The following is a 10,272-nucleotide window of genomic DNA, read 5'->3' as shown; positions in this document are numbered from 1 at the left end:
TAGATGGATTTGTGTGGTTAATTAATTAATTAGGACATATTTTAGGCTAGATTAAGTAATTAAAATATTTGTAAACTAAAGTCACTTAAACCCAGTAGGGAACCCTATAAATACCTTCTTAAGGGTTAAGGTTTCCATCACTTTTTGAGAGACAATCATCTTCCACCTCTAGAGAAAGAAAGTCAAAACTTCATCGCTTCCATTACCCATACTTTGAAGTAATAATAGATCGGATACAAGTTTTATTTTTTGGAAAACAATTTTTCACTTTTCTTAATTAAAGGTATTTAAAAAAAAAGAAACAAAAGATGAAAGTTGAAATAAAAACAGAAAATTAAAACTAGATAACGTTTTTCAAACCAAACATAACCTAATTGTTAAGATTAATTTTCAACAATGAAGCCTAAAGCTTCTTTAAGACGTTCATTTTCTTATTTTGATTTTTGGATGTTTGGAATATTAAAATATGCATATGAACATGATGAATTTCTTTAAATAATATGATTTTTCTTATGATGTAGGGTATGATATTTAACATTATGAATAATTATTACTATTTTCTTAATTTTATAAGACATCATAGGGAATTAAAATTTAGTAGTATTGATTATTTAAGACTACTTATATTGGTTTAGTATAGAATATGTAAATATATTTATACTGTTTTGTCGCCTTATTATAGTTAGGTGATTGCCTTAATTTTTGTCTTTCGCCTCAAGCTAAAAGGGATCTTTTCGCCTTTGCATCGTCTTTTACCTTGATAGTATTGTTTCTTGTAAATAGATAAATTGTTCGTAGTCAATTCATGAATTTGAGCAATGTAGTAAAACTTGTAATGCACCACCTCCTAATTGAATGGATGACTTGTCTTCACCATTGAGATGGGTTTTCCACAATGAGTGTATGTGATGCACATTTGACAAAACCTACAATGAACCATAATATAAAATTATCAATTGTCATGAATCACCAAGCTATTATACTGTATGAACCCTCATTTTTTAGAGGATATTAAGTCTATGCCAAAATAAATAGGAAGCTTTAACTTATGGATGAGATCCTAAAGTGGTCATATTCCTATGAATTAGACCACTATTGATGGAAGTTGGTAACAATAAATATTCTCAATAGAGGTATCATAATATCTCATAGGATTGACACGGTGTGTCCTCTAAGGCAATTCAAATGATATGTGATCAAAAAATCTGTGGCATCGCAATAATTTCTTAAGTGGAATTTGACATATGCTCTTTATGAGTAAGAGTATGTCAGTTGATCACATAATAAGTGAAATTCATAACTTAATGAATGGAAAGATAATTTTGATAAATGATAGCACTATCTTGTTAGATTATGAATACTAATTTTTGGAGAGTTTACATGTAGTGGATAGTAGGTTATATACCCGAACTTCATCTCGTTGTTATTTACATAGGGCGCTAAGATGTAGTTGATTCTCTTTAATAGAATGTTGAATCAACTTCAGGATTAGATTTTGAGAAAGTCGGTACTCCTATGGGTCCCAATGGTCCTCACTTGAACTCATATACCATGATGACACTGTTTATGAGGGTTTGATTAACTCTAAGTTTACTCTTGTGCGTAAGGATGTTTTGGTAATTACACAATGTTGCATAAGGGATAATGAACAAGACATCTGGATTAAGCTAATTGATTAATTAAATAGATCTATGTGGTTAATTGATTAATAAGGACCTATTTTGGGCTAAATTAAGTAATTAAAGTATTTATAGACTCAAGTCACTTAAGTCCAATAGAGGAACCTTATAAATACCCCCTTAAGGGTTAGGATTGTTATCACTTTTTGAGAAACAATCATCTTCCACCTCTAGAGAAAGAAAGTCAAAACTTCTTCACTTCCATTGCCCATACTTTGAAGTGCTAAAGTCGTGGTTCAACCCATCGAACGAAAGATATCGATGTACAAGATCTTTAGACTTATTTTTCTCCACGTATAATTAATATGGGAACATCTAGATCAAAGTATGAGCTTTTCTTCTCTAAATTTCTATTTTAATATGGTTTATATTATCATATGTTTCCACTTTGATAGATTTAAAGAAGCCTAGGATAGTTTACATGCACCCTATGTGGTCCAAGGCTAGGAAATGGAGTAATCCGATTTTTCGTAACCACCCCATCACCACCCTCCCTCCCTCTTCCTTATTATTATTATTATTTACTTTATTCCTTTCTTTATTTTTCTCACTTGTCGTCACCAAGGATGAAAATATCGCTAATCACGGATATATCGGTAACTTGATTTTACGGATATATCGAAGAAATATCGACAGATATTTTGGAAAAAAATTTTGGTAAGCAAAAAATTGATCAAAACTTATGGAAATGTAAAAAAACCTCGTATTAATGTAATTAAAAGTATAATAAACAATTTAAAGTTGTTTTGGTGAAGAATTTGATATATATATATAATATGATTTGCGATATTAAATATAATTATATTATGTCGGTTGTACTTATACACTCATTATGAAGTTTCATGAAAAACTTATTTTAGTAAATATCAATAATTTATACATATTATCACAAAACTTGAGGTTTAATTTTGACTATTGGATCACATCCAGTTTCAATTTGGACCATCAGATGCACTGAGGTCCAAATTGAAATATCAATAAAATATTTTATTTGAAATCTAATTTCTAAAATTTTATTAAAAATATGTGGTAACAACTTTCTTTTATTAACATTAATTTATTTAAATAATTAAATTTATTAATAATTTATCTTATCAAATTAATTTTAATTCATAAAATATCATCAATAAAAACCAAATTTTAATCCGTAGTAGTGATTTAATCATGGGTAATTAATAATTATTTATATAGAGAGAGAGGAAAATTGTTCTCATGATATGTTTCCTTTTTTTTTTTTTTAATCTCTACTAAATCTAAAAATAAAAAGGACCACCCACTTCTCTCACTCGGGCATCAAGAAGCCCGAAGCCCTTTTCTGAAGTTGCCCTCCAGACGAGAGAATCCCCAAAAAGGCCCTATTTTCCTCTGCCAGTCTCAATCCTCCAAGGTACTAATCTAATCTTGTTATTTATTTTTATTTTTCTGCAACCCCGTTTGATTCCCAAGAAAATCCATCCCCCATTCGATTTCTGGGAAAATTCATCCTCGTTTGATTTCCGAGAAAATCCATGCAAAACCCCCAAGGAAAACCAGAAAGATTGCTTTTTTTTTTTTGCTTCCTGTGTCTCACTTTTCTGGATCTGTTCTAGGGGTCACTTTGCTTTTGTGCCATTGGATTTAAATTTCACGAACCCTAAATCCACGATTTTTGAGCCAGGCTAAAAAACACAACCTTTGCCTGCAAATCATGATCAGATTTTGTCACCTGTGCGCGGGCTGGACTGGTAGGAAATATTGGGAAATTTTCAGAAAAATGGGAAAAAAATCGGCGATACAAACCGCAAATTCGCCGATAAATTGTAGTGTCCGACGATTTTTTGAATATTTCGCCGATTTTTTTAATATTTCGCCGATTTTTCGTCTACATCCATTTTTCGGCGATTTTTCGCCGATTTTAACCGAAATTTGGAGAAATTTCTCCCATCGACATTTCGCCCCCCGCCCCCCTCTTTCGTATCGCCGACCACCGAAACCCGAAATTTCGGCGAAAAAAATGGAAACTTTCATCCTTGGTCGTCACCATCACCAACGATAGTCCTCACCAACGACACCACTACTCATTGGCATCCCCCACCAGCAGCAACTGCTTTTGGCCTTTTTCTCCTCTCATCTCTCTCTCATTCTTTCACTTTCTCTTACCTTACCTTTTTATTTTTTTTATTTTTTTCTTCACCTCCACTGTTACTCCTTTGCTACCTTCTATCTATGGTTTTTTAAAGAACTTTGTGAGTTATTTTTTCTTTTCGTTTTTATTTATTTATTTTATTTTTTATTTTTACAATAATTGGTATCAACTATTAAGCTTATTTGTTTGGGCTAATTTTCATTATTTTTAAGTTTGCATTCACTCAATTTGGATATTGTTTATGGACTTTGGGTTGAGTTTGAGATTATTTGAATATCATTTGGACTTTGTTTATTGATTTGTATTCATGATTTGAGTTTGTTGGTTTAGGTTTTATTTGAGATTATTGTTCATTATTTTGAACTTGGATCATTAGTTATTTCACTGGATTTCTTTTATTGGGCTTGTTGTTGGGTTTATTGATTATTGGGCTTTGGATTGAGTTTCACGATTAAGGCCCATTAGATTGGACACCCATTTTTATTAGTTGGGCCTAATTGAATTTATTTGATTTGGACTTTGGACTTGATATGTTATTGACTTAGGACTCATCTTCTATTATGCATGGGCCCATTCTGTCACCTCTCATAGCTGAGCATGGATGCTTGACACGTGGAAGACTAGATTTTATTGAAGAAAAGAGAGCTGAACTTTTACTAAAGTATTTTTGTAAATAATTTTATAAATTTTTTATTTATGTTGGAATATTCTTTTGTAAATAAAATTGTAAAACTCTTGGTTTCAATAAAAAAAAAAAAAAAAATTCAATTCATTTGTAAATAAAATCAAATTGAAACATTCTTTTATAAATTTTTAAAAATCTTTTTTAAATAATTTATAAATTATAAAAAAAATTAAATTGAAATAATTTTGTAAATAAAATTATAAAAATACTTCTTCTTCTTTTTTTTGTTGGCAAAGATAAATAAAAATAATTTCTTGTAAATAAACTCAAATTGAATAATTTTAGTGAAATTTCATTTGAAAACCTCCTTTAATAAAAACAAGAAAAGTCATTTTGGAAATAAATTCGTATTTTAATAAAAATCAAAATTTCTAATAAATAATTGAAATTTTATGAATAAATAAATTGAAATCACTAATTTGAAATTATTTTTAAACTCTTTAGAAATTTATTGAAATTTTATTGTGATATTTAGAGTGTGAAACATATTTTTAATAAATTGATTTGTACATTTTTCATGTATCAATTATGTTCATCTTTGTAATCGATTTTCACCATTTCAATATTATATCATACTTTCATCGATATTCATGTTTAATCATTCATTTGTTATAATTCCCTCTACTTATTTAGTAGATACTATAAGTATATAGATTTAGAAGGATATTACGACTTATTATCATATATTCTCAATGGGTAATCTGACCCTTGAATCTGTTTCTTGTTTTATTTCTTATGTTATTTTCTCTTTTAAAAATAAACTAAAATAAGTAAAAAATTTAAAATTTTCAAAAATTTAGTTTTTGACTAATAAAAAGCCCTCACCATTAAATGTAGATGCATACGAAAAATACGAATCATAAAACATTTTCTCAAAAACTATTTTTGAAAATAGTTATTAAACAAGTAATAAATAAGATTGATGTTTTTAGTATTTTACATTGAAGATGCTTTTACTATTGCGAAAATATGATATCATATTTTTGCATTTGGTTGGGCCATGGTGATTTACTTAAAAAAGAAAAAGGAAAAAAAAAAAGGAAAATGTCAATGATTCTTTCATTTATACTTTTAATTTTTAAAATAAATTAAATCTCTAAAATATTTGATTGAAAATAGGTTTTGAAAATTTGTTATTAAAATAAAATGTTTTTAAGAATATATTGTTAAAAAATTTTAAAATTGCAAATAATAATATTTGTGGGGCTTTTAATTATAAATTTAAATTTAAACGGGTCACAAAACTTAAAACATTTATTTATTTAAAAAAAAACTTATATTTGAAGTATTTTTAAATGTGTTTGATAGAGAGTGTGGAAAAACAAATAAAACATAAAAAATATTTTGAGAATTACGAATTTCGCTTTAATTTAATTGTTAAAATAAAAAAACAAAAATAAAACATAATTCAATACTATCAACAAACTTTACATTATTAAAAAAAAATTGTTGATATAATGTAAATTATGATTTTTTTTAATGCATATTAAAAATGAAATAGTTTAAGGAACCCTAGAAATTATTATTTAAAAAAAAAGGATTTTTTAAAATATCATTTTTTTAAAATAATTATATTTAGAAACACTTTTTATTATTTTATTTATTTTTGTATTTGAAATCCATCGTCTCTCCCTCTCTAAAACCCTTCCCCTTCTCTCTTTTCTCTCCCCACCAAATCCATCATCTCTTCTCTCTAAAACCCTAATTTCCGAAATATCCGTGCCGTTTCCGGAGAACCGCCGCCGGCATATTGCAGTTCGGCGACCGAAGTCAGTGGAAGGATTCTCGACTCCTGATACCATAGGTCAGTTTCGTTGATCGAATTTTGTGTTTTTAACTTTGTATGGTCTAGATTTATAATAATTCAAGAAAAAGAAAAGGAGAGGAGCAGTGTTTGGGTTGAGAAATCCATATTCATGATTTAGGGCAGTGATAAAATTCACATAAAACTCACAAATCGTGATGAAAATTTTCAAACTTCTCGTTTAAAGAGGATCTTAAATTGGTTTTCTACTGATTTGTTTCCACATTCTTCACTATGATGGACTTCGAATTTTAGCCTTAGTCTACCTACTTGGGGTCCGGTCCAGGCTCAGCCCATTATCATCTGTATTAGAGTTCAGTACGTTCGCAGCACAAGAAGCCGGTGTCTCTATTTACACAGAAGCATTCAATCATTTCTTTTCCCAACGCTGCGTTTCGATCTCTGAATTCGAGGTATTGCACCAACCTTTACTCCCAGTTCTGTCCATCAGACTTCTAGGTTGGATACAGTCGTTTGGATGGTGAGAAAGTAAGAAGAAAGTGAAATAAAATTTTGAATCATTAATTTTTCACCATCTAGGGTTTGAGAATATCACGAGTCTTAATTGTTTGCTTATTTTGTATTTTCGGCAGCAAAGAAAGTGAGGTGGCGTAGGAAAAAAATTGTGGTTTTTTCTTCCCTTAATTTTCTTGGTAACCAAACATAGGTCTAGAATTTCACTTGGGAATTCTAATGCTGGAAGATTTTAATTCTAAGGTTTCTCTTTGAATAGCCGTGAAACTATTGCAAGTTTGGATTACTGCTGAAATTTTTATTAGATTGACTGTCCTTGTTCTGTGGGAATGCTTTCTTTTATGAAATTAGATTTAGTTTAGATGCAAAGTAAATATGAGGTAAGTAATTAAAATTTTGAATTGTAAAATTTTCACCATTGAGGATTCAGGAGTGCAGAAAAGCGCCACTTTAAACTCACTCAATTGACCTAAAGGGATTTACTTCTTATGCAGACCAAATAGAAAGATAGGGTTTCTCTTTGAATGCTTTTAACTTGTCAATGCTAGTGCTGAAAATTTTTATTTGTACGATTTCATTTTGGACTAGGAGTTTTATAAATAGCATTGTCTTATATATATATATGGCTTGAATTAATGCTCATTGATTTTACCATGGAAACATAAATGGTACACGCTAGGCTGCCAATAAATTTTAACATAAATGGAAGCCTTTGAGGAAAAAAAAAAGAAGGAAAAGCAACAAAAATGTAAAAGCTCTCATCCTTCAAAGAAGAAAAGGAAAAACTCTAAATTGCAAAATAAGTAAATGAATTTAATTTTATCATTTGTAACCAATAAATAACAAAAAGATTAATTTATTATAATCTCTAAGTTGAATTGATTATGATTGTTATAGTCAAATTACAAAGAGTGAGATATGAGGAGAAACAAGTGATAAAATACAGGTGGGGAAAAAAGGTCTACAAATTCTTCCTAATTTTTCCATATGATTATGAAAAAAATAAAAAATAAAAAGATATAGAAATAGAAATAGATCTACTTCTATATTTTGTACAATTATGGACTTCTAATACTAGCCATCTTGTAGCTACATGGAGTTGGGTAAATGAGTGCCAACTGTTTGATGAAATGAGGAGCACATCCAAGGAAACTTAGGAGGTTTTTTTTTTTTTTTTTTTTTTTTTTGTGTTTTGCACAAAAAAATTGAATAGTCAAGGTCACAAGATGTGGTTGAAATGGGTGGTTTAAATTAAAACTTGCCTTTGATTGAACAAAATGGCTTGGTTGCATATCTTAGTTATTCTGGTATGCATATCTTAATTAGAGAAAACACCAATGTTGAAAGGGTATTTAATACCAAGGATGAAAATATTGAAAATTGGTAAAATATCGGTGGTTGGATTTTATGAAATTTCAGAAATTTTGGAAATATCAAATGGAAATTAAAAAAAAAAAAAAACGATAGAATAGAAAAAATTAGTACAATTGAAATTAATCAAAATTCATAAAATATTAGGAAAAAATTAAAAATAATAATAAGGTAAGCAATAATATATATGATAAAATTTATGATAATGAACAATAATACATTTTACTTGAAAACACATGATCTATTTTTCTATTTTAGATCTAATTAATGATATAAAAAATGAGGATATATTTATGATAATTTTTTGTTTAAAAATATTTATAATTTTATGTAAAATTTGATTTGATTTTATATTTTATATTATATAAAGGATATAAAAATACTTAACTTAAATCAAATTAATTTATTTTGTACTCTTTACTAATAAAAAAAATTATTTTGTAGAAATTTAATTTTTACTATTTTATTTTATTATATATATTATTAATAACTAGTGGGGAGGAAACCAAGATCAAATCCCCCTTTCATTTCTTTCCTTTTTCTTTTTTTTTTCCAATGCTCTATCTCCCTTGTTCTCTATTTCTTTTCCAAGATCCAAACTTTATCCACTGAGGTTGCACTATTTCTCTCTTCTAGGATCAAAACTTTGCTCACCGAGGGCACAATAGTTTGGGTTTAGTTTATTTATTTGTCTATTTGTTTTTGCATTTTTGGCCTCTTGTGTTCTTGTTTATGTTCTGTTTGGTTTTTGGGAAAACAAAAGAAATGAATACTTGGAATTTTATGGAGGGTTTGGGTTTGAATTCATCCTGATGATAGGTGATGTGTCGTCGATTTTGGCAAAAAATGGGGATAAGATCCTGAAATATCCAAAAAAATATTGAAATATTATGAAGAAATCATTGGAAAATCATGTCAGACCAACTTTCCCTCCCATTTTTTCTTTCAGGGCCGACTGATAACAGATATATCTGCAAAATTCATGGACATTTTATCCCTTGGTTGATACTATCATGAGGATGGCGTAGTTTGGCATGAGATATAATACACAACACAATAGATGTTTTCCTTAAAAATATTTCTTTCATTTTTGTTTAAAGGGTTCTTCAAGATAAGAAGATGGATGGGAAGAATGGGGTAAAAAAATTATGAAAGTGATGCTTTATGGAGATCATTATGCCAGGGCTTGTCCAAGGCATCCATGAAAAATTGAAGACTGTGTAATTACTGTTTTAGTGAATGCTGGGGAGGTGTTCTTCAAATGAAACATATGTTATTTGGATGATTTGTAGGTTGAGGTGGAGTATAGTTCATATAAACATACAATTACACTTGCACGAGATTTTAGCTTCTTTTCCTTCATTTTCTTCCTGTTTTGGGGGGGATATATTGGTTAAGAACTTGCAAAAACTTGGTAGTTTTGGTGAAAAAAATATTTTATTAACGAGTGGTTGGAATTGAATCTTAAAATTATAGTTTAGAGTTTGAAAAGTCTTCTTTACTCATTCTACGATGAATCTTTGTATTAAAATGTCAGTGGCCTTACTAATATTAAGATTCTCTATAAGAAGGAAAAATATATCCATTTAGGAATATACTCAATCCTTATTCAGAGAGCAATTAATGAGTGTAAAGTGTGGTATTTGTTGAGTCAATTTTATCAAAATTTATTGTTTGGTGTTTACATGTGTATGACATTAGTAATATAAAGCAATATATGTGTATTCAATATATGTCATTAGTAAAATCCGATATTTACCTCTTTTAACCTTACTATCTCTGATGACACTTGTTATTAAGGGTCTCCAACGGGCGGGCCGGGCCGGGCCGGGCCGTAAATAGGAGGCCCGCGGCCCGGGCAGGGCCGTAAATAGGAGGCCCGCGGCCCGGGCCGGGCCTATGGGCCCGTTGACTGGTCCTTGGGCCGGGCCGGGCCGGGCCGAGCTCAAATGCTAGGCCCGCGGCCCGGCCTATGAGCCCGCGGGCTGGGCGGGCCGGGCCCGCGGGCTGGGCGGGCCGGGCCCGCGGGCTGGGCGGGCCGGGCCCGCGGGCTTTTTTAAATAAGCCAAAATGGCTTTTAAATAAAGGAAGGAAGAGGGGGGGATTCGAACCCCTCCCCTCAAGCTTAAATTTC

The 10,272-nt window shown here is 30.2% G+C and overlaps 1 protein-coding gene across 4 annotated transcripts in view; it reads left to right on the top strand.

Annotated features, from left to right (window-relative positions):
* LOC100261229 (uncharacterized) overlaps positions 1-10,272 on the top strand; it is an 89,520-nt gene that overhangs the window by 75,968 nt on the left and 3,280 nt on the right. Inside the window, exons 1-2 of one of the 4 annotated variants that reach the window (XM_010650420.3) lie at positions 6,010-6,293; positions 6,549-6,706. The exons of 1 other annotated variant lie outside the window; for it this stretch is intronic. The gene's annotated coding sequence lies outside the window, so the exon portion shown is untranslated. Of the gene's footprint in view, positions 1-2,935; positions 3,067-6,004; positions 6,294-6,548; positions 6,707-10,272 lie in introns of those variants that run through there. 2 more of the 4 variants (XM_010650422.3, XM_002285399.5) reach the window with 2 other exon arrangements.

This window comes from Vitis vinifera, chromosome 4 (genome assembly GCF_030704535.1).
Source record: "Vitis vinifera cultivar Pinot Noir 40024 chromosome 4, ASM3070453v1".
NCBI lineage: Eukaryota > Viridiplantae > Streptophyta > Magnoliopsida > Vitales > Vitaceae > Vitis > Vitis vinifera.
Note: the sequence above shows the minus strand (reverse complement) of the source record. Positions and strands in the feature narration are given on the sequence as shown.